Genomic DNA, 24,833 nt, shown 5'->3' with positions numbered 1-24,833 from the left:
ATAGTACCAAGTGGCTCCTGCAATCTGCCATCCAGAAGCGGGACAGCTTACTTTTGTTTCCCAGGGAAACGGGCCGAGGTATTTGTCTGGGGGCCTATGGCTGGGAGTGACCGGCTGACTACTGAAAAGCTACGATAGGCAGGATGGTTACCAGACTCATGGTGCCACCAGTGCCAAGTCGGGCTGGTTTGATAATACTAAATAGCTCCTGCAATCTGCCATCCAGACGCGGGGCAGCGGATTTTTGTTTGCTGGAGAAAAGTTCCGTGGTTTTTTTTTTGGGGGTATATGACTGGACGTGGCCGGCTGGCTCCTTAAAAAGCTCTATACACAGGATTGTTCCCTGACCCAAGGTGGCATCAGTGCCAAGTCGGGCTGTTTTCGTAGTACCAAGTGCGTCCTGCAATTTGCCATCCAGAAGCGGGGCAGCCTACTTTTGTTTGCCAGGGAAACGTGCCGAGGTATTTGTCTGGGGGCCTATGGCTGGGAGTGAGCGGCTGGCTCCTGAAAAGCTACGATAGGCAGGATGGTGACCAGACCCATGGTGGCACCAGTGCCAAGTTGGGCTGGTTTGATAGTACCAAGTGGCTCCTGCAATCTGCCATCAAGAAGTTGGCAGGCGAGTTTTGTTTTCCAGGGAAAAGCGCCGTTGTTTTTGTTTAGAGGCCTGTGGCTGGGAGTGGCCGCCTGTCCTCGTAGAATCTACGTTACGCAGCATGGTTCCCAGAGCCAAGGTGGCACCAGGGCCAAGTCGGGCTGGTTTGTATGTACCAAGTGCATCCTGCAATCTGCCATCCAAAAGCGGGGCAGCTTACTTTTGTTTGCCAGGGAAACGGGCCGAGGTTTGTGTCCGGGGGCCTATGGCAGGGAGTGACCGGCTGGCTCCTGAAAAGCTACGATAGGCAGGATGTTTACCAGACCCATGGTGGCACCAGTGCCAAGTTGGGCTGATTTGATAGTACCAAGTGGCTCCTGCAATCTGCCATCCAGAAGCGGGGTAACTTACTTTTGTTTTCCAGGGAAACGGGCCGAGGTTTGTGTCTGGGTGTCTATGGCTGGGAGTGACCGGCTGGCTCCTGAAAAGCTACGATAGGCAGGATGGTGACCAGACCCATGGCGGCACCAGTGCCAAGTTGGGCTGGTTTGATAGTACCAAGTGGCTCCTGCAATCTGCCATCAAAAAGTTGGCAGGCGAGTTTTGTTTTCCAGGGAAAAGCGCCGTTGTTTGTGTTTGGGGGCCTGTGGCAGGGAGTGGCCGGCTGGCTCCTTAGAATCCACGATATGCAGGATTGTTCCCAGACCCAAGGTGGCACCAGTGCCAAGTCGGGCTGGTTTGATGGTGCAAAGTGGCTCCTGCAATCTGCCATCCAGACGCGGGGCAGCGGATTTTTGTTTCCAAGAGTAATGGTCCGTGGTTTGTTTTTGGGGGTATATAGCTGGGCGTGGCCGGCTGGCTCCTTAAAAAGCTCGATATGCAGGATGGTTCCCTGACACAAGGTGGCACCAGTGCCACGTCGGGCGGTTTTCGTAGTACAAAGTGCGTCCTAAAATTTGCCATCCAGAAGAGGGGCAGTTGAGTTTTGTTTGCCAGAGAAAAGGGCCGTGGTTTGTTTTTGGGGCATATGGCTGAGAGTGGCCGGCTGGCCCCTGAAAATCCACGATAGGCAGGATGGTTCCCAGACCAGAGGTGTCACCAGTGCCAAGTCGGGCTGGTTTGATAGTACTAAGTAGCTCCTGCAATCTGCCATGCAGAAGCGGGGCAGCTTACTTTTGTTTGCCAGGGAAACGGGCCGAGGTTTGTGTCTGGGGGCCTATGGCTGGGAGTGACCGGCTGGCTCCTGAAAAGCTACGATAGGCAGGATGGTGACCAGACCCATGGTGGCACCAGCTCCAAGTTGGGCTGGTTTGATAGTACCAAGTGGCTCCTGCAACCTGCCATCAAAAAGTTGGCAGGCGAGTTTTGTTTTCCAGGGAAAAGCGCCGTTGTTTGTGTTTGGGTGCCTGTGGCTGGGAGTGGCCAGCTGGATCCTTAGAACCCACGATACGCAGCATGGTTCCCAGACCTGAGTTGGCACCAGTGCCAAGTTGGGCTGGTTTGATGGTACCAAGTGGCTCCTGCAATCTGCCATCCAGAAGCGGGGCAGCTTACTTTTGTTTGCCAGGGAAACGGGCCGAAATATTTGTCTGGGGGCCTCTGGCTGGGGGTGGCTGGCTGGCTCCTGAAAAGCTACGATAGGCAGGATGGTGACCAGACCCATGGTGGCACCAGTGCCAAGTTGGGCTGGTTTGATAATACCAAGTGTCTCCTGCAATCTGCCATCAAAAGTTTGGCAGGCGAGTTTTGTTTTCCAGGGAAAAGCACCGTTGTGTGTGTTTTGGGGCCTGTGGCTGGGAGTGGCCAGCTGGCTCCTTAGAATCCACGATACGCAGGATGGTTCCCAGACCCAAGGTGGCATCAGTGCCAAGTCGGGCTGGTTTGTTAGTACCAAGTGGTTCCTGCAATCTGCCATCCAGAAGCGGGGCAGCTGAATTTTGTTTGCCATAGAAAAAGGCTGTTTTTTGTGTTTCGGGGCCTGTGGCTGTGAGTGGCCGGCTGGCTCCTGAAAATCCATGATACGCAGCATGGTTCCCAGACCCAAGGTGGCATCAGTGCCAAGTAGGGCTGGTTTCATAGTACCCAGTGGCTCCTGCAATCTCCCATCCAGAAGCGGGGCAGCTGAGTTTTGTTTGCCTGTGAAACGGGCCGTTATTTTTAATTGGGGTCTGTGGCCGAGAGTGTTCGGCTGGCTCCTGACAACCCACAATACGCAGGATGGTTCCCAGACCCAAGGTGGCACCAGTGCCAAGTTGGGCTGGTTTGATAGTACCAAGTGGCTCCTGCAATCTGCCATCCAGAAGCGGTGCAGTTGAGTTTTGTTTGCCAGAGAAAAGGGCCGTGGGTTGTGTTTGGGGGCATATGGCTGGGAGTGGCCGGCTGTCTCATTAAAAAGTTCGATACGCAGGATGGTTCCCAGACCCAAGAGGGCACCAGTGCCAAGTCGGGCTGTTTTTATAGTACCAAGTGCGTCCTGCAATTTGCCATCCAGAAGAGGGGCAGTTGAGTTTTGTTTGCCAGAGAATAGCGCCGTTGTTTGTGTTTGGGGGCTTGTGGCTCGTAGTGGCCGACTGGCGCCTTAGAATCTGTGTTACGCAGCATGGTTCCCAGACCCAAGGTGGCACCAGTGCCAAGTTGGGCTGGTTTGATAGTACCAAGTGGCTCCTGCAATCTGCCATCCAGAAGCGGGGTAGCTTACTTTTGTTTGCCAGGGAAACGGGCCGAGGTTTGTGACTGGGGACCTATGGCTGGGAGTGACCGGCTGGCTCCTGGAAAGCTACGATAGGCAGGATGGTTACCAGACCCATGGTGGCACCAGTGCCAAGTTGGGCTGGTTTGATAGTACCAAGTGGCTCCTGCAATCTGCCATCAAAAAGTTGGCAGGCGAGTTTTGTTTTCCAGGGAAAAGCGACATTGTTTGTATTTGGGGGCCTGTGGCTGGGAGTGACCGGCTGGCTCCTTTGAACCCACGATACGCAGGATGGTTCCCAGACCCAAGGTGGCACCAGTGCCAAGTTTTGCTGGTTTGATACTACCAAGTGCGTCCTGCAATCTGCCATCCAGAAGCGGGGCAGCTTAATTTTGCTTGCCAGGGAAACGGGCCGTGGGTTTTGTTTGGGGGCATATAGCTGAGAGTGGCCGGCTGGCTCCTGAAAATCCACGCTAGGCAGCATGGTTCCCAGATGCAATGTGGCACCAGTGCCAAGTCGGGCTGGTTTGATGGTGCAAAGTGGCTCCTGCAATCTGCCATCCAGAAGCGAGGCAGCTGATTTTTGTTTGCCAGAGGAAAATTCCGTGGATTGTTTTTGGGGGCATATTGCTGGGAGTGGCCGGCTGGCTCCTTAAAATGCTCGATACGCATGATGGTTCCCAGGCCCAAGGTGTCACCACTACCAAGTCGGCCTGCGGTTTTAGTATCAAGTTCATCCTGCAATTTGCCATCCAGAAGAGGGGCAGTTGAGTTTTGTTTGCCAGAGAAACGGGCCGAGGTTTCTGTTTGGGGACATATGGCTGAGAGTGGCCGGCTGGCCCCTGAATATCCACGATACAGAGCATGGTTCCCAGATCCAAGGTGGCACCAGTGCCAAGTCGGGCTGGTTTGATAGTACCAAGTGTCTCCTGCAATCTGCCATCCAGAAGCAGGGCAGCTTACTTTTGTTTGCCAGAGAAATAGGCCTAGGTTTTTGTTTGGGGGCCTGTGGCTAGGAGTGGCCGGCTGGCTCCTTAGAATCCACGATACGCAGGATGGTTCCCAGACCCAAGGTGGCACCAGTGCCAAGTCGGGCTGGTTTGATTACACCAAGTGCCTCCTGCAATCTCCCATCCAGAAGCGGGGCAGCTGAGTTTTGTTTCCCTGTGAAACGGGCCGTTGTTTTTAATTGGGGTCTGTGGCCGAGAGTGTTCGGCTGGCTCCTGACAACCCACAATACGCAGGATGGTTCCCAGACCCAAGGTGGCACCAGTGCCAAGTCGGGCTGGTTTGATAGTACCAAGTGGCTCCTGCAATCTGCCATCCAGAAGCGGTGCAGTTGAGTTTTGTTTGCCAGAGAAAAGGGCCGTGGGTTGTGTTTGGGGGCATATGGCTGGGAGTGGCCGGCTGTCTCATTAAAAAGATCGATACGCAGGATGGTTCCCAGACCCAAGGGGGCACCAGTGCCAAGTCGGGCTGTTTTTATAGTACCAAGTGCGTCCTGCAATTTGCCATCCAGAAGAGGGGCAGTTGAGTTTTGTTTGCCAGAGAATAGCGCCGTTGTTTGTGTTTGGGGGCTTGTGGCTCGTAGTGGCTGACTGGCGCCTTAGAATCTGTGTTACGCAGCATGGTTCCCAGACCCAAGGTGGCACCAGTGCCAAGTTGGGCTGGTTTGATAGTACCAAGTGTCTCCTGCAATCTGCCATCCAGAAGCGGGGTAGCTTACTTTTGTTTGCCAGGGAAACGGGCCGAGGTTTGTGACTGGGGACCTATGGCTGGGAGTGACCGGCTGGCTCCTGGAAAGCTACAATAGGCAGGATGGTTACCAGACCCATGGTGGCACCAGTGCCAAGTTGGGCTGGTTTGATAGTACCAAGTGGCTCCTGCAATCTGCCATCAAAAAGTTGGCAGGCGAGTTTTGTTTTCCAGGGAAAAGCGACATTGTTTGTATTTGGGGGCCTGTGGCTGGGAGTGACCGGCTGGCTCCTTTGAACCCACGATACGCAGGATGGTTCCCAGACCCAAGGTGGCACCAGTGCCAAGTTTTGCTGGTTTGATACTACCAAGTGCGTCCTGCAATCTGCCATCCAGAAGCGGGGCAGCTTAATTTTGTTTGCCAGGGAAACGGGCCGTGGGTTTTGTTTGGGGGCATATAGCTGAGAGTGGCCGGCTGGCTCCTGAAAATCCACGCTAGGCAGCATGGTTCCCAGATGCAATGTGGCACCAGTGCCAAGTCGGGCTGGTTTGATGGTGCAAAGTGGCTCCTGCAATCTGCCATCCAGAAGCGAGGCAGCTGATTTTTGTTTGCCAGAGGAAAATTCCGTGGATTGTTTTTGGGGGCATATTGCTGGGAGTGGCCGGCTGGCTCCTTAAAATGCTCGATACGCATGATGGTTCCCAGGCCCAAGGTGTCACCACTACCAAGTCGGCCTGCGGTTTTAGTATCAAGTTCATCCTGCAATTTGCCATCCAGAAGAGGGGCAGTTGAGTTTTGTTTGCCAGAGAAACGGGCCGAGGTTTCTGTTTGGGGACATATGGCTGAGAGTGGCCGGCTGGCCCCTGAATATCCACGATACAGAGCATGGTTCCCAGATCCAAGGTGGCACCAGTGCCAAGTTGGGCTGGTTTGATAGTACCAAGTGTCTCCTGCAATCTGCCATCCAGAAGCAGGGCAGCTTACTTTTGTTTGCCAGAGAAATAGGCCTAGGTTTTTGTTTGGGGGCCTGTGGCTAGGAGTGGCCGGCTGGCTCCTTAGAATCCACGATACGCAGGATGGTTCCCAGACCCAAGGTGGCACCAGTGCCAAGTTGTGCTGGTTTGATAGTACCAAGTGGCTCCTGCAAACTCCATCAAAAAGTTGGCAGGCGTGTTTTGTTTTCCAGGGAACAGCGCCGTTGATTTTGTTTGGGGGCCTGTGGCTGGGAGTGGCCGGCTGGCTCCTTAGAATCCACGATACGCAGGATGGTTCCCAGACCCAAGGTGGCACCAGTGCCAAGTCGGGCTGGTTTGATTACACCAAGTGGCTCCTGCAATCTGCCATCCAGAAGTGAGGCAGCTAAGTTTTGTTTGCGAGAAAAAAGGGCCGTGGTTTTTGTTGGGGGCCTGTGGCTGGGAGTAGCCGGCTGGCTCCTTAAAATCCACGATAGGCAGGATGGTTCCCAGACCCAAGGTGGCACCAGTGCCAAGTCGGGCTGGTTTGATAGTACCAAGTGGCTCCTGCAATCTGCCATCCAGAAGCGGGGCAGCTGAGTTTTGTTTGCCAGAGAAAAAGGCTGTGGTTTGTGTTTGGGGGCCTGTGGCTGGCAGTGGCCGGCTGGCTCCTGAAAATCCACGATACGCAGCATGGTTCCCAGACCCAAGGTGGCACCAGTGCCAAGTGGGGCTCGTTTGACAGTGTCAAGTGCCTCCTGCAATCTCCCATCCAGAAGCGGGGCAGCTGAGTTTTTTTTGCCAGGGAAACGGACCTTTGTTTTTGATTGGGCTCTGTGGCCGAGAGTGGTTGGCTGTCTCCTGACAATCCACAATACGCAGGATGGTTCCCAGACCCAAGGTGGCACCAGTGCCAAGTCGGGCTGGTTTGATAGTACCAAGTGTCTCCTGCAATCTGCCATCCAGAAGCGGGGCAGCTGAGTTTTGTTTGCCAGAGAAAAGGGCCGTGGGTTGTGTTTGGGGGCATATGGCTGGGAGTGGCCACCTGGCTCCTTAAAATGCACGATACGCCGCATGGTAACCAGACGCAAGGTGGCACCAGTGCCAAGTCAGGCTGTTTTTGTAGTACCCAGTGGCTCCTGCAATTTGCCATCCAGAAGCGGTGCAGTTGAATTTTTTTTGCTAGAGAAAAGGGCTGTGGTTTGTGTTTGGGGGCCTATGGCTGAGAGTGGCCGGCTGGCCCCTGAAAATCAACGATAGGCAGGATGGTGCCCAGATCCAAGGTGGCACCAGTGCCAAGTAAGGCTGGTTGTATGGTTCAAAGTAACTCCTGCAATCTGCCATCCAGAAGCGGGACAGCTGAGTTTTTTTTGCCAGAGAAAAGGTCCATGGTTTCTTTTTGGGGCATACGGCTGGGAATTGCCGGCTGGCTCCTTAAAATGCTCGATACGCAGGATGGTTCCCAGAGCCAAGGTGGCACCACTGCCAAGTCGGGCTCTTTTTGTAGTACCAAGTGCGTCCTGCAATTTGCCATCCAGAAGAGGGGCAGTTGAGTTTTGTTTGCCAGAGAAAAGGGCCGTTGTTTGTGTTTGGGGGCCTGTGGCTGGGAGTGTTCGGCTGGTTCCTGAATATGTACGATACGCAGGATTGTTCCCAGATCCAAGGTGGCAGCAGTGCCATGTTGTGCTGGTGTGATAGTACCAAGTGGCTCCTGCAATCTGCCATCCAGAAGTGGGGCAGCTGATTTTTGTTTGCCAGAGAAAAGGTCCGTGGTTTGTTTTTGGGGGCATATGGCTGAGAGTGCCCGGCTGGCCCCTGAATATCCACGATACAGGGCATGGTTCCCAGATCCAAGGTGGCACCAGTGCCAAGTTGGGCTGGTTTGATAGTACCAAGTGTCTCCTGCAATCTGCCATCCAGAAGCAGGGCAGCTTACTTTTGTTTGCCAGAGAAATAGGCCTAGGTTTTTGTTTGGGGGCCTGTGGCTAGGAGTGGCCGGCTGGCTCCTTAGAATCCACGATACGCAGGATGGTTCCCAGACCCAAGGTGGCACCAGTGCCAAGTCGGGCTGGTTTGATAGTACCAAGTGGCTCCTGCAAACTCCATCAAAAAGTTGGCAGGCGTGTTTTGTTTTCCAGGGAACAGCGCCGTTGATTTTGTTTGGGGGCCTGTGGCTGGGAGTGGCCGGCTGGCTCCTTAGAATCCACGATACGCAGGATGGTTCCCAGACCCAAGGTGGCACCAGTGCCAAGTCGGGCTGGTTTGATTACACCAAGTGGCTCCTGCAATCTGCCATCCAGAAGTGAGGCAGCTAAGTTTTGTTTGCGAGAAAAAAGGGCCGTGGTTTTTGTTGGGGGCCTGTGGCTGGGAGTAGCCGGCTGGCTCCTTAAAATCCACGATAGGCAGGATGGTTCCCAGACCCAAGGTGGCACCAGTGCCAAGTCGGGCTGGTTTGATAGTACCAAGTGGCTCCTGCAATCTGCCATCCAGAAGCGGGGCAGCTGAGTTTTGTTTGCCAGAGAAAAAGGCTGTGGTTTGTGTTTGGGGGCCTGTGGCTGGCAGTGGCCGGCTGGCTCCTGAAAATCCACGATACGCAGCATGGTTCCCAGACCCAAGGTGGCACCAGTGCCAAGTGGGGCTCGTTTGACAGTGTCAAGTGCCTCCTGCAATCTCCCATCCAGAAGCGGGGCAGCTGAGTTTTTTTTGCCAGGGAAACGGACCTTTGTTTTTGATTGGGCTCTGTGGCCGAGAGTGGTTGGCTGTCTCCTGACAATCCACAATACGCAGGATGGTTCCCAGACCCAAGGTGGCACCAGTGCCAAGTCGGGCTGGTTTGATAGTACCAAGTGTCTCCTGCAATCTGCCATCCAGAAGCGGGGCAGCTGAGTTTTGTTTGCCAGAGAAAAGGGCCGTGGGTTGTGTTTGGGGGCATATGGCTGGGAGTGGCCACCTGGCTCCTTAAAATGCACGATACGCCGCATGGTAACCAGACGCAAGGTGGCACCAGTGCCAAGTCAGGCTGTTTTTGTAGTACCCAGTGGCTCCTGCAATTTGCCATCCAGAAGCGGGGCAGTTGAATTTTTTTTGCTAGAGAAAAGGGCTGTGGTTTGTGTTTGGGGGCCTATGGCTGAGAGTGGCCGGCTGGCCCCTGAAAATCAACGATAGGCAGGATGGTGCCCAGATCCAAGGTGGCACCAGTGCCAAGTAAGGCTGGTTGTATGGTTCAAAGTAACTCCTGCAATCTGCCATCCAGAAGCGGGACAGCTGAGTTTTTTTTGCCAGAGAAAAGGTCCATGGTTTCTTTTTGGGGCATACGGCTGGGAATTGCCGGCTGGCTCCTTAAAATGCTCGATACGCAGGATGGTTCCCAGAGCCAAGGTGGCACCACTGCCAAGTCGGGCTCTTTTTGTAGTACCAAGTGCGTCCTGCAATTTGCCATCCAGAAGAGGGGCAGTTGAGTTTTGTTTGCCAGAGAAAAGGGCCGTTGTTTGTGTTTGGGGGCCTGTGGCTGGGAGTGTTCGGCTGGTTCCTGAATATGTACGATACGCAGGATTGTTCCCAGATCCAAGGTGGCAGCAGTGCCATGTTGTGCTGGTGTGATAGTCCCAAGTGGCTCCTGCAATCTGCCATCCAGAAGTGGGGCAGCTGATTTTTGTTTGCCAGAGAAAAGGTCCGTGGTTTGTTTTTGGGGGCATATGGCTGAGAGTGGCCGGCTGGCCCCTGAAAATCCACGATACACAGGATGGTTCCCAGATCCAAGGTGGCACCTGTGCCAAGTCGGGCTGATTTGATAGTACTAAGTAGCTCCTGCAATCTGCCATGCAGAAGCGGGGCAGCTTACTTTTGTTTGCCAGGGAAACGGGCCGAGGTTTGTGTTTGGGGGCCTATGGCTGAGAGTGACCGGCTGGCTCCTGAAAAGCTACAATAGGCAGGATGGTGACCAGACCCATGGTGGCACCAGTGCCAAGTTGGGCTGGTTTGATAGTACCAAGTGGTTCCTGCAATCTGCCATCCAGAAGAGGGGCAGTTGAGTTTTGTTTGCCAGAGAAAAGGGCCTTGGTTTGTGTTTGGGGGCATATGGCTGGGTGTGGCCAGCTGGCTCCTTAAAATGCACGATATGCAACATGGCTCCCAGACCCAAGGTGGCACAAGTGCCAAGTTGGGCTGGTTTGATAGTACCAAGTGGCTCCTGCAATCTTCCATGATCACGTGGAGAAATACTTTCTGGTTTCAGCCTCATGCTCTTTCTTCTCTCCCTCAACTTCTCTATCACCTCTCATCTGGTTCACATGCGCTGTCTTCAAGGTCCACAGGCTACTTTTCACAGAATCTTCTGGCCTGATGAAGTAAGGATGATGAATAGAACAGAGCTGGGATCTATTTTCCAGTTTGGATAAAATGCATTCTGCACACAAATCCAAGGAGAACGGGCTGCCCCGATGCCCAGAAAATCTTTCACTCCTGCTAGTGTTCTACGTCAACCGCAACTTAGTCTGAAAGAAAAGCTTTTTCTCTGAGAGCATCTGAGAGGTTTGCATGAAGCACTGATATCTGACATATGCAATTTTGAATAGGAGAGGAAAAAGAAAATGGCAAGGAGTTTTTAATTTTAGTGGTTTCAATTTTAATTTCCGTGCACTTTTTCAAAACTTGTCAGCTCAAATGCCCATCAACATCTTTTAGTCATCTGTAAGTCAGTATTCATATAAAATGTGCTTCAAATCCAAAGAATTTCAAATTTGCACTCCAAGCTTCTATGCCTAGATTTATGATTTCCTACACATATTAGATGAAAGGAAGGCCTTTTTTACTGTGGGAGTGCTGGAACACTGGAACAGGTTGCCCAGAGAAGTTGTGGGTGTCCCATCCCTGAAAGTATTCAAGGTCACCTTGGACGGGGCTTGGAGCAGCAACAAAGGAGAAGCTTGATGGTAGAGAAACAAAGTTGGACTATAGAAGAAACTCGGATTGAAGTATAGGATCAAGTTTTCTCTCAGCTCTTGGGGTAAATTCAAAGTTGTACAAAATGACATTTATCTGTGCTATTCACTACTGTAACAGAAAGTTTCATGAAAACTGTACAGAAGATAGTAAATTTTAAAAGAGATAAGAATTACAGCATAAAATCCATGGGATAGGTTACAACATGAGACACTCTCTAAGAGAAAATCTCTGTGTTTCAGCACTTCATCGGGGTAAGATTTCATGAAGTGCCAAAGAAGGCGGCAAAATATCATTCGGGACATTATTTACTGGGATTCAGCCTGGCCATTAGTAGGAACTGCCTTTGAACATATCATGTAGATATACCACACACACTTTCCCTTCACTGAAAAATTACTGTTTACAACAAATAAGCAATTGACGATCAAAATTGATTGAAAGCATCTTAAACATGTCAAGTATTTCATTGTAGATGATCTGTGATCCAAATGCTTCTTCCACCTTCGAGAGGGACAGAAGAATTCTTCCATATCATGATGGTTTAAAATTGTATCAACCAATGTTTTCTGCTGAAAAGATATCATCTATTTTTTTCTATTTTTGGAAGAAAATATTCCTAGACATACAACAGGTGAGAACTAAGTAATTTTAAAGAAACAAATGAAATGAAAATATTCTGTAAATAGAATGAAATGAAAAGCTGTGTTTTAAATAGGAGCTAAATATTAAACAGAATTTTTGTACCAGGCATTTGAATTACTGCACCAGCTCTTTTGCCCATCAAGAGAGGCATTTAGCATTTCAGTCTTTTCCAAGGTGTTCATGATCTGCTATGCTGATCTCTGTGTGTGCCTAGGTGTGTGTGGAGGGGGGGGCATATGAAGGGGAGTGTGTATGTTTGCTTTACAATTGTTGTGGCAGATTCATGCCTCAGCTCCACATTTTGTTTTAAAAAGGTCACACCGAGTGGATATGAAGTTTACTATCAACAAGAGATCGATTCCCAAATCATCCATTTGACTCTCCCTTATAAATCATGTGCTTTGTTGCATATTTTATCAAATATACTTTCAAGCCAGATGGAGGAAGGAGGATGTGGGAATCCCTCCACCATCTTGCAACTTTTATGTAAGTAGGTTTTCAAGAAAATCATCATTTCTCTTTTAAATATGTCTGGAACAGGCATGATGGTAGTGTCAACCTGTTGGAGTTTTTGTTGCTGGAAGAAGTTGTACAAAAGGATTGGTTTTTACATTGACCAGTTACTGAATCAAGCGCAGGAATACATTGGAAATTTAGCTGGGGGTTCCTTTTCCCAGCAGACTACTTCTAGAACGAGCTTGTACACTGAAGCTGACTCTTTTGCTCTCTTTTTGTTTCTTTCCTATTTTCTTGGCTTCTTTGCCACTATCTAGACAATTTTGGAACTTTGTTCCCAACTAAAATGGTTTCAATAGTCTGATTGTGATCATACATTTTTACAAGGAATTTTTAAAATCTTTCCTCGAGTCCAGAAAGTCAAGGACTTAGATCTTTTTCTTCCCTTATCAATATTGCCATGAAATTGATAAATAAAGACCAACTCTTTATTTTTGTTTTTAACCCACGTAGATAATTCCCATCCATTAATCCATTTTGTGGACCAATAGCTGCCATTCTGATGGAAGCTGTCACTTCTTAACAATAGGCATTCTGTGACTATGTTGACAGCACTTTGGGTGAAGATCCTAACTGGTCTTAGATATACATAGGGAGAAATTTGCTCAGCCAGTGTCAGTCTTAAGCATGCGTATCAGAAGATCTTTCTAGAGCTGGGAATTTTCCCATGAAAGGGATTCAGTTAGGGAAGAGACACTTGTGCCAGAGTTTTACATTCTTCTTGAACACTGCTTAAGGAACTTAGATGCCATGTCCATTTGGATCTCTGTCTGCACAGAACTTTGTCATGCCAGTGCTTTGAAATGCATCTTGAAGAGAATTCACTAGCACAGAATGAAAGAGAGTGGAAGGGGTTGGTGGGGCTAACCAGGCCCAACCCCCCTGCCTAAACCAGGATACCTAGAGCCTCTTGCCCAGGATTCTATCTGGGTGTACTTTTAATGTCTTCAAAGATCCAGGCTCCACAATCTTTCTGGGCAGTCTGTGCCGTGGTTCAGTCACCCTGACAGTAAAGAAACATTTACTGATGTTCAAAGGCAATCTCCTGTATTTCAGTGTGTGCCCACTGCCTCTTGTCTTTTCCCTCAGCATCACTGAAAAGACACTGATTCCCTCCCCTTTGCACTATTGCTTCCATATGTATGTGTGATGCCATGTAGAGGTATGTCAAAAACCTCCCTGAAGCCCAGGCAGATAATATTCCCTTCATCTACCAGTCAAGTTGATTCATCAGAGGAGTTTAAAGTGATGTTCAGCATGAAATTCCCCTGAAAAATCATGCTAACTACATTATTTGGTCATCTGTCATGTGCCTGGCAAGGATTTCCAGGAAGAGCTGCTTCATCAACTTCCTGGGGATAAAAAAGAGGCTGGCTGGTTTGTACTATGGCGAGTCCTCTTAATTGCCTTTTTTGAAGATGGGTGTCATTTGCTAACATCCACTCTTTAGCCTCTCTTGTCGTCTACATCTTAGCAAAACGCTTTTCCACTATGTCTGGCTAGGAAAAACTGTGCCAGCACAGAAAACATCTCCCATCGTGTTCTAGAAGTTGCACGGATGTCTGCCAAGTGTTTGGCAGGAAGAAAAGAAAAGTTGTCCAAAACAGCTTCCAATCGAATGTTCCTGTGATTGGAAAAGTCAGGAGAGTGCAAAGGTACTGTTTTCTATCAGTTGGCAAGGTGCGCACACAATCCCAGTGTTGTACAGCTTGCTTCTTCACCTTCCCGAAGCTGCCGCTCTCGCCGGCTGCCGGAGCCCAAGAAGCGGCTTCTTCGCGCAAAGACGATTGTGCCGCTCACAGGGCTCTCCTTAGCGCGGCTTCTGCCGAAAGACGCCCGGCAGCGGCTCTTACCTCCGGAGAGCATCCTACCTTCGTCTTTAGCTCCTCTTCTCATCTACACCTCGGCAACAAGCTTCTCCACTATGTCTGGCTAGGAAAAACTGTGCCAGCACAGAAAACATCTCCCATCGTGTTCTAGAAGTTGCACGGATGTCTGCCAAGTGTTTGGCAGGAAGAAAAGAAAAGTTGTCCAAAACAGCTTCCAATCGAATGTTCCTGTGATTGGAAAAGTCAGGAGAGTGCAAAGGTACTGTTTTCTATCAGTTGGCAAGGTGCGCACACAATCCCAGTGTTGTACAGCTTGCTTCTTCACCTTCCCGAAGCTGCCGCTCTCGCCGGCTGCCGGAGCCCAAGAAGCGGCTTCTTCGCGCAAAGACGATTGTGCCGCTCACAGTGCTCTCCTTAGCGCAGCTTCTGCCGAAAGACGCCCGGCAGCGGCTCTTACCTCCGGAGAGCATCCTACCTTCGTCTTTCGCGTCTTTTGTAGTCTACATCTTAGCAAAACGCTTTTCCACTATGTCTGGCTAGGAAAAACTGTGCCAGCACAGAAAACATCTCCCATCGTGTTCTAGAAGTTGCACGGATGTCTGCCAAGTGTTTGGCAGGAAGAAAAGAAAAGTTGTCCAAAACAGCTTCCAATCGAATGTTCCTGTGATTGGAAACGTCAGGAGAGTGCAAAGGTACTGTTTTCTATCAGTTGGCAAGGTGCGCACACAATCCCAGTGTTGTACAGCTTGCTTCTTCACCTTCCCGAAGCTGCCGCTCTCGCCGGCTGCCGGAGCCCAAGAAGCGGCTTCTTCGCGCAAAGACGATTGTGCCGCTCACAGTGCTCTCCTTAGCGCGGCTTCTGCCGAAAGACGCCCGGCAGCGGCTCTTACCTCCGGAGAGCATCCTACCTTCGTCTTTCGCGTCTTTTGTAGTCTACATCTTAGCAAAACGCTTTTCCACTATGTCTGGCTAGGAAAAACTGTGCCAGCACAGAAAACATCTCCCATCGTGTTCTAGAAGTTGCACGGATGTCTGCCAAGTGTTTGGCAGGAAGAAAAGAAAAGTTGTCCAAAACAGCTTCCAATCGAATGTTCCTGTGATTGGAAAAGTCAGGAGAGTGCAAAGGTACTGTTTTCTATCAGTTGGCAAGGTGCGCACACAATCCCAGTGTTGTACAGCTTGCTTCTTCACCTTCCCGAAGCTGCCGCTCTCGCCGGCTGCCGGAGCCCAAGAAGCGGCTTCTTCGCGCAAAGACGATTGTGCCGCTCACAGTGCTCTCCTTAGCGCGGCTTCTGCCGAAAGACGCCCGGCAGCGGCTCTTACCTCCGGAGAGCATCCTACCTTCGTCTTTCGCGTCTTTTGTAGTCTACATCTTAGCAAAACGCTTTTCCACTATGTCTGGCTAGGAAAAACTGTGCCAGCACAGAAAACATCTCCCATCGTGTTCTAGAAGTTGCACGGATGTCTGCCAAGTGTTTGGCAGGAAGAAAAGAAAAGTTGTCCAAAACAGCTTCCAATCGAATGTTCCTGTGATTGGAAAAGTCAGGAGAGTGCAAAGGTACTGTTTTCTATCAGTTGGCAAGGTGCGCACACAATCCCAGTGTTGTACAGCTTGCTTCTTCACCTTCCCGAAGCTGCCGCTCTCGCCGGCTGCCGGAGCCCAAGAAGCGGCTTCTTCGCGCAAAGACGATTGTGCCGCTCACAGTGCTCTCCTTAGCGCGGCTTCTGCCGAAAGACGCCCGGCAGCGGCTCTTACCTCCGGAGAGCATCCTACCTTCGTCTTTAGCTCCTCTTCTCATCTACACCTCGGCAACAAGCTTCTCCACTATGTCTGGCTAGGAAAAACTGTGCCAGCACAGAAAACATCTCCCATCGTGTTCTAGAAGTTGCACGGATGTCTGCCAAGTGTTTGGCAGGAAGAAAAGAAAAGTTGTCCAAAACAGCTTCCAATCGAATGTTCCTGTGATTGGAAAAGTCAGGAGAGTGCAAAGGTACTGTTTTCTATCAGTTGGCAAGGTGCGCACACAATCCCAGTGTTGTACAGCTTGCTTCTTCACCTTCCCGAAGCTGCCGCTCTCGCCGGCTGCCGGAGCCCAAGAAGCGGCTTCTTCGCGCAAAGACGATTGTGCCGCTCACAGTGCTCTCCTTAGCGCAGCTTCTGCCGAAAGACGCCCGGCAGCGGCTCTTACCTCCGGAGAGCATCCTACCTTCGTCTTTCGCGTCTTTTGTAGTCTACATCTTAGCAAAACGCTTTTCCACTATGTCTGGCTAGGAAAAACTGTGCCAGCACAGAAAACATCTCCCATCGTGTTCTAGAAGTTGCACGGATGTCTGCCAAGTGTTTGGCAGGAAGAAAAGAAAAGTTGTCCAAAACAGCTTCCAATCGAATGTTCCTGTGATTGGAAAAGTCAGGAGAGTGCAAAGGTACTGTTTTCTATCAGTTGGCAAGGTGCGCACACAATCCCAGTGTTGTACAGCTTGCTTCTTCACCTTCCCGAAGCTGCCGCTCTCGCCGGCTGCCGGAGCCCAAGAAGCGGCTTCTTCGCGCAAAGACGATTGTGCCGCTCACAGTGCTCTCCTTAGCGCGGCTTCTGCCGAAAGACGCCCGGCAGCGGCTCTTACCTCCGGAGAGCATCCTACCTTCGTCTTTCGCGTCTTTTGTAGTCTACATCTTAGCAAAACGCTTTTCCACTATGTCTGGCTAGGAAAAACTGTGCCAGCACAGAAAACATCTCCCATCGTGTTCTAGAAGTTGCACGGATGTCTGCCAAGTGTTTGGCAGGAAGAAAAGAAAAGTTGTCCAAAACAGCTTCCAATCGAATGTTCCTGTGATTGGAAAAGTCAGGAGAGTGCAAAGGTACTGTTTTCTATCAGTTGGCAAGGTGCGCACACAATCCCAGTGTTGTACAGCTTGCTTCTTCACCTTCCCGAAGCTGCCGCTCTCGCCGGCTGCCGGAGCCCAAGAAGCGGCTTCTTCGCGCAAAGACGATTGTGCCGCTCACAGTGCTCTCCTTAGCGCGGCTTCTGCCGAAAGACGCCCGGCAGCGGCTCTTACCTCCGGAGAGCATCCTACCTTCGTCTTTCGCGTCTTTTGTAGTCTACATCTTAGCAAAACGCTTTTCCACTATGTCTGGCTAGGAAAAACTGTGCCAGCACAGAAAACATCTCCCATCGTGTTCTAGAAGTTGCACGGATGTCTGCCAAGTGTTTGGCAGGAAGAAAAGAAAAGTTGTCCAAAACAGCTTCCAATCGAATGTTCCTGTGATTGGAAAAGTCAGGAGAGTGCAAAGGTACTGTTTTCTATCAGTTGGCAAGGTGCGCACACAATCCCAGTGTTGTACAGCTTGCTTCTTCACCTTCCCGAAGCTGCCGCTCTCGCCGGCTGCCGGAGCCCAAGAAGCGGCTTCTTCGCGCAAAGACGATTGTGCCGCTCACAGTGCTCTCCTTAGCGCGGCTTCTGCCGAAAGACGCCCGGCAGCGGCTCTTACCTCCGGAGAGCATCCTACCTTCGTCTTTCGCGTCTTTTGTAGTCTACATCTTAGCAAAACGCTTTTCCACTATGTCTGGCTAGGAAAAACTGTGCCAGCACAGAAAACATCTCCCATCGTGTTCTAGAAGTTGCACGGATGTCTGCCAAGTGTTTGGCAGGAAGAAAAGAAAAGTTGTCCAAAACAGCTTCCAATCGAATGTTCCTGTGATTGGAAAAGTCAGGAGAGTGCAAAGGTACTGTTTTCTATCAGTTGGCAAGGTGCGCACACAATCCCAGTGTTGTACAGCTTGCTTCTTCACCTTCCCGAAGCTGCCGCTCTCGCCGGCTGCCGGAGCCCAAGAAGCGGCTTCTTCGCGCAAAGACGATTGTGCCGCTCACAGTGCTCTCCTTAGCGCAGCTTCTGCCGAAAGACGCCCGGCAGCGGCTCTTACCTCCTGAGTGTGGCAGCTTCGGGAAGGTGAAGAAGCAAGCTGTACAACACTGGGATTGTGTGCGCACCTTGCCAACTGATAGAAAACAGTACCTTTGCACTCTCCTGACTTTTCCAATCACAGGAACATTCGATTGGAAGCTGTTTTGGACAACTTTTCTTTTCTTCCTGCCAAACACTTGGCAGACATCCGTGCAACTTCTAGAACACGATGGGAGATGTTTTCTGTGCTGGCACAGTTTTTCCTAGCCAGACATAGTGGAAAAGCGTTTTGCTAAGATGTAGACTACAAAAGACGCGAAAGACGAAGGTAGGATGCTCTCCGGAGGTAAGAGCCGCTGCCGGGCGTCTTTCGGCAGAAGCCGCGCTAAGGAGAGCACTGTGAGCGGCACAATCGTCTTTGCGCGAAGAAGCCGCTTCTTGGGCTCCGGCAGCCGGCGAGAGCGGCAGCTTCGGGAAGGTGAAGAAGCAAGCTGTACAACACTGGGATTGTGTGCGCACCTTGCCAACTGATAGAAAACAGTACCTTTGCACTCTCCTGACTTTTCCAATCACAGGAACATTCGATTGGAAGCTGTTTTGGACAACTTTTCTTTTCTTCCTGCCAAACACTTGGCAGACATCCGTGCAACTTCTAGAACACGATGGGAGATGTTTTCTGTGCTGGCACAGTTTTTCCTAGCCAGACATAGTGGAAAAGCGTTTTGCTAAGATGTAGACTACAAAAGACGCGAAAGACGAAGGTAGGATGCTCTCCGGAGGTAAGAGCCGCTGCCGGGCGTCTTTCGGCAGAAGCCGCGCTAAGGAGAGCCCTGTGAGCGGCACAATCGTCTTTGCGCGAAGAAGCCGCTTCTTGGGCTCCGGCAGCCGGCGAGAGCGGCAGCTTCGGGAAGGTGAAGAAGCAAGCTGTACAACACTGGGATTGTGTGCGCACCTTGCCAACTGATAGAAAACAGTACCTTTGCACTCTCCTGACTTTTCCAATCACAGGAACATTCGATTGGAAGCTGTTTTGGACAACTTTTCTTTTCTTCCTGCCAAACACTTGGCAGACATCCGTGCAACTTCTAGAACACGATGGGAGATGTTTTCTGTGCTGGCACAGTTTTTCCTAGCCAGACATAGTGGAAAAGCGTTTTGCTAAGATGTAGACTACAAAAGACGCGAAAGACGAAGGTAGGATGCTCTCCGGAGGTAAGAGCCGCTGCCGGGCGTCTTTCGGCAGAAGCCGCGCTAAGGAGAGCACTGTGAGCGGCACAATCGTCTTTGCGCGAAGAAGCCGCTTCTTGGGCTCCGGCAGCCGGCGAGAGCGGCAGCTTCGGGAAGGTGAAGAAGCAAGCTGTACAACACTGGGATTGTGTGCGCACCTTGCCAACTGATAGAAAACAGTACCTTTGCACTCTCCTGACTTTTCCAATCACAGGAACATTCGATTGGAAGCTGTTTTGGACAACTTTTCTTTTCTTCCTGCCAAACACTTGGCAGACATCCGTGCAACTTCTAGAACACGATGGGAGATGTTTTCTGTGCTGGCACAGTTTTTCCTAGCCAGACATAGTGGAAAAGCGTTTTGCTAAGATGTAGACTACAAAAGACGCGAAAGACGAAGGTAGGATGCTCTCCGGAGGTAAGAGCCGCTGCCGGGCGTCTTTCGGCAGAAGCCGCGCTAAGGAGAGCACTGTGAGCGGCACAATCGTCTTTGCGCGAAGAAGCCGCTTCTTGGGCTCCGGCAGCCGGCGAGAGCGGCAGCTTCGGGAAGGTGAAGAAGCAAGCTGTACAACACTGGGATTGTGTGCGCACCTTGCCAACTGATAGAAAACAGTACCTTTGCACTCTCCTGACTTTTCCAATCACAGGAACATTCGATTGGAAGCTGTTTTGGACAACTTTTCTTTTCTTCCTGCCAAACACTTGGCAGACATCCGTGCAACTTCTAGAACACGATGGGAGATGTTTTCTGTGCTGGCACAGTTTTTCCTAGCCAGACATAGTGGAAAAGCGTTTTGCTAAGATGTAGACTACAAAAGACGCGAAAGACGAAGGTAGGATGCTCTCCGGAGGTAAGAGCCGCTGCCGGGCGTCTTTCGGCAGAAGCCGCGCTAAGGAGAGCACTGTGAGCGGCACAATCGTCTTTGCGCGAAGAAGCCGCTTCTTGGGCTCCGGCAGCCGGCGAGAGCGGCAGCTTCGGGAAGGTGAAGAAGCAAGCTGTACAACACTGGGATTGTGTGCGCACCTTGCCAACTGATAGAAAACAGTACCTTTGCACTCTCCTGACTTTTCCAATCACAGGAACATTCGATTGGAAGCTGTTTTGGACAACTTTTCTTTTCTTCCTGCCAAACACTTGGCAGACATCCGTGCAACTTCTAGAACACGATGGGAGATGTTTTCTGTGCTGGCACAGTTTTTCCTAGCCAGACATAGTGGAAAAGCGTTTTGCTAAGATGTAGACTACAAAAGACGCGAAAGACGAAGGTAGGATGCTCTCCGGAGGTAAGAGCCGCTGCCGGGCGTCTTTCGGCAGAAGCCGCGCTAAGGAGAGCACTGTGAGCGGCACAATCGTCTTTGCGCGAAGAAGCCGCTTCTTGGGCTCCGGCAGCCGGCGAGAGCGGCAGCTTCGGGAAGGTGAAGAAGCAAGCTGTACAACACTGGGATTGTGTGCGCACCTTGCCAACTGATAGAAAACAGTATCTTTGCACTCTCCTGACTTTTCCAATCACAGGAACATTCGATTGGAAGCTGTTTTGGACAACTTTTCTTTTCTTCCTGCCAAACACTTGGCAGACATCCGTGCAACTTCTAGAACACGATGGGAGATGTTTTCTGTGCTGGCACAGTTTTTCCTAGCCAGACATAGTGGAAAAGCGTTTTGCTAAGATGTAGACTACAAAAGACGCGAAAGACGAAGGTAGGATGCTCTCCGGAGGTAAGAGCCGCTGCCGGGCGTCTTTCGGCAGAAGCCGCGCTAAGGAGAGCACTGTGAGCGGCACAATCGTCTTTGCGCGAAGAAGCCGCTTCTTGGGCTCCGGCAGCCGGCGAGAGCGGCAGCTTCGGGAAGGTGAAGAAGCAAGCTGTACAACACTGGGATTGTGTGCGCACCTTGCCAACTGATAGAAAACAGTACCTTTGCACTCTCCTGACTTTTCCAATCACAGGAACATTCGATTGGAAGCTGTTTTGGACAACTTTTCTTTTCTTCCTGCCAAACACTTGGCAGACATCCGTGCAACTTCTAGAACACGATGGGAGATGTTTTCTGTGCTGGCACAGTTTTTCCTAGCCAGACATAGTGGAAAAGCGTTTTGCTAAGATGTAGACTACAAAAGACGCGAAAGACGAAGGTAGGATGCTCTCCGGAGGTAAGAGCCGCTGCCGGGCGTCTTTCGGCAGAAGCCGCGCTAAGGAGAGCACTGTGAGCGGCACAATCGTCTTTGCGCGAAGAAGCCGCTTCTTGGGCTCCGGCAGCCGGCGAGAGCGGCAGCTTCGGGAAGGTGAAGAAGCAAGCTGTACAACACTGGGATTGTGTGCGCACCTTGCCAACTGATAGAAAACAGTACCTTTGCACTCTCCTGACGTTTCCAATCACAGGAACATTCGATTGGAAGCTGTTTTGGACAACTTTTCTTTTCTTCCTGCCAAACACTTGGCAGACATCCGTGCAACTTCTAGAACACGATGGGAGATGTTTTCTGTGCTGGCACAGTTTTTCCTAGCCAGACATAGTGGAAAAGCTTTTTGCCGAGGTGTAGATGAGAAGAGGAGCTAAAGACGAAGGTAGGATGCTCTCCGGAGGTAAGAGCCGCTGCCGGGCGTCTTTCGGCAGAAGCCGCGCTAAGGAGAGCCCTGTGAGCGGCACAATCGTCTTTGCGCGAAGAAGCCGCTTCTTGGGCTCCGGCAGCCGGCGAGAGCGGCAGCTTCGGGAAGGTGAAGAAGCAAGCTGTACAACACTGGGATTGTGTGCGCACCTTGCCAACTGATAGAAAACAGTACCTTTGCACTCTCCTGACTTTTCCAATCACAGGAACATTCGATTGGAAGCTGTTTTGGACAACTTTTCTTTTCTTCCTGCCAAACACTTGGCAGACATCCGTGCAACTTCTAGAACACGATGGGAGATGTTTTCTGTGCTGGCACAGTTTTTCCTAGCCAGACATAGTGGAAAAGCGTTTTGCTAAGATGTAGACGACAAGAGAGGCTAAAGAGTGGATGTTAGCAAATGACACCCATCTTCAAAAAAGGCAATTAAGAGGACTCGCCATAGTACAAACCAGCCAGCCTCTTTTTTATCCCCAGGAAGTTGATGAAGCAGCTCTTCCTGGAAATCCTTGCCAGGCACATGACAGATGACCAAATAATGTAGTTAGCATGATTTTTCAGGGGAATTTCATGCTGAACATCACTTTAAACTCCTCTGATGAATCAACTTGACTGGTAGATGAAGGGAATATTATCTGCCTGGGCTTCAGGGAGGTTTTTGACATACCTCTACATGGCATCACACATACATATGGAAGCAATAGTGCAAAGGGGAGGGAATCAGTGTCTTTTCAGTGATGCTGAGGGAAAAGACAAGAGGCAGTGGGCACACACTGAAATACAGGAGATTGCCTTTGAACATCAGTAAATGTTTCTTTACTGTCAGGGTGACTGAACCACGGCACAGACTGCCCAGAAAGATTGTGGAGCCTGGATCTTTGAAGACATTAAAAGTACACCCAGATAGAATCCTGGGCAAGAGGCTCTAGGTATCCTGGTTTAGGCAGGGGGGTTGGGCCTGGTTAGCCCCACCAACCCCTTCCACTCTCTTTCATTCTGTGCTAGTGAATTCTCTTCAAGATGCATTTCAAAGCACTGGCATGACAAAGTTCTGTGCAGACAGAGATCCAAATGGACATGGCATCTAAGTTCCTTAAGCAGTGTTCAAGAAGAATGTAAAACTCTGGCACAAGTGTCTCTTCCCTAACTGAATCCCTTTCATGGGAAAATTCCCAGCTCTAGAAAGATCTTCTGATACGCATGCTTAAGACTGACACTGGCTGAGCAAATTTCTCCCTATGTATATCTAAGACCAGTTAGGATCTTCACCCAAAGTGCTGTCAACATAGTCACAGAATGCCTATTGTTAAGAAGTGACAGCTTCCATCAGAATGGCAGCTATTGGTCCACAAAATGGATTAATGGATGGGAATTATCTACGTGGGTTAAAAACAAAAATAAAGAGTTGGTCTTTATTTATCAATTTCATGGCAATATTGATAAGGGAAGAAAAAGATCTAAGTCCTTGACTTTCTGGACTCGAGGAAAGATTTTAAAAATTCCTTGTAAAAATGTATGATCACAATCAGACTATTGAAACCATTTTAGTTGGGAACAAAGTTCCAAAATTGTCTAGATAGTGGCAAAGAAGCCAAGAAAATAGGAAAGAAACAAAAAGAGAGCAAAAGAGTCAGCTTCAGTGTACAAGCTCGTTCTAGAAGTAGTCTGCTGGGAAAAGGAACCCCCAGCTAAATTTCCAATGTATTCCTGCGCTTGATTCAGTAACTGGTCAATGTAAAAACCAATCCTTTTGTACAACTTCTTCCAGCAACAAAAACTCCAACAGGTTGACACTACCATCATGCCTGTTCCAGACATATTTAAAAGAGAAATGATGATTTTCTTGAAAACCTACTTACATAAAAGTTGCAAGATGGTGGAGGGATTCCCACATCCTCCTTCCTCCATCTGGCTTGAAAGTATATTTGATAAAATATGCAACAAAGCACATGATTTATAAGGGAGAGTCAAATGGATGATTTGGGAATCGATCTCTTGTTGATAGTAAACTTCATATCCACTCGGTGTGACCTTTTTAAAACAAAATGTGGAGCTGAGGCATGAATCTGCCACAACAATTGTAAAGCAAACATACACACTCCCCTTCATATGCCCCCCCCTCCACACACACCTAGGCACACACAGAGATCAGCATAGCAGATCATGAACACCTTGGAAAAGACTGAAATGCTAAATGCCTCTCTTGATGGGCAAAAGAGCTGGTGCAGTAATTCAAATGCCTGGTACAAAAATTCTGTTTAATATTTAGCTCCTATTTAAAACACAGCTTTTCATTTCATTCTATTTACAGAATATTTTCATTTCATTTGTTTCTTTAAAATTACTTAGTTCTCACCTGTTGTATGTCTAGGAATATTTTCTTCCAAAAATAGAAAAAAATAGATGATATCTTTTCAGCAGAAAACATTGGTTGATACAATTTTAAACCATCATGATATGGAAGAATTCTTCTGTCCCTCTCGAAGGTGGAAGAAGCATTTGGATCACAGATCATCTACAATGAAATACTTGACATGTTTAAGATGCTTTCAATCAATTTTGATTGTCAATTGCTTATTTGTTGTAAACAGTAATTTTTCAGTGAAGGGAAAGTGTGTGTGGTATATCTACATGATATGTTCAAAGGCAGTTCCTACTAATGGCCAGGCTGAATTCCAGTAAATAATGTCCCGAATGATATTTTGCCGCCTTCTTTGGCACTTCATGAAATCTTACCCCGATGAAGTGCTGAAACACAGAGATTTTCTCTTAGAGAGTGTCTCATGTTGTAACCTATCCCATGGATTTTATGCTGTAATTCTTATCTCTTTTAAAATTTACTATCTTCTGTACAGTTTTCATGAAACTTTCTGTTACAGTAGTGAATAGCACAGATAAATGTCATTTTGTACAACTTTGAATTTACCCCAAGAGCTGAGAGAAAACTTGATCCTATACTTCAATCCGAGTTTCTTCTATAGTCCAACTTTGTTTCTCTACCATCAAGCTTCTCCTTTGTTGCTGCTCCAAGCCCCGTCCAGGGTGACCTTGAATACTTTCAGGGATGGGACACCCACAACTTCTCTGGGCAACCTGTTCCAGTGTTCCAGCACTCCCACAGTAAAAAAGGCCTTCCTTTCATCTAATATGTGTAGGAAATCATAAATCTAGGCATAGAAGCTTGGAGTGCAAATTTGAAATTCTTTGGATTTGAAGCACATTTTATATGAATA

The sequence above is a fragment of the Melospiza melodia genome, chromosome 1 (assembly GCF_035770615.1).
Source record: "Melospiza melodia melodia isolate bMelMel2 chromosome 1, bMelMel2.pri, whole genome shotgun sequence".
Taxonomy (NCBI): domain Eukaryota; kingdom Metazoa; phylum Chordata; class Aves; order Passeriformes; family Passerellidae; genus Melospiza; species Melospiza melodia.
The sequence above is the reverse complement of the archived record's forward strand: the minus strand, read 5'-3'. Positions refer to the sequence as shown.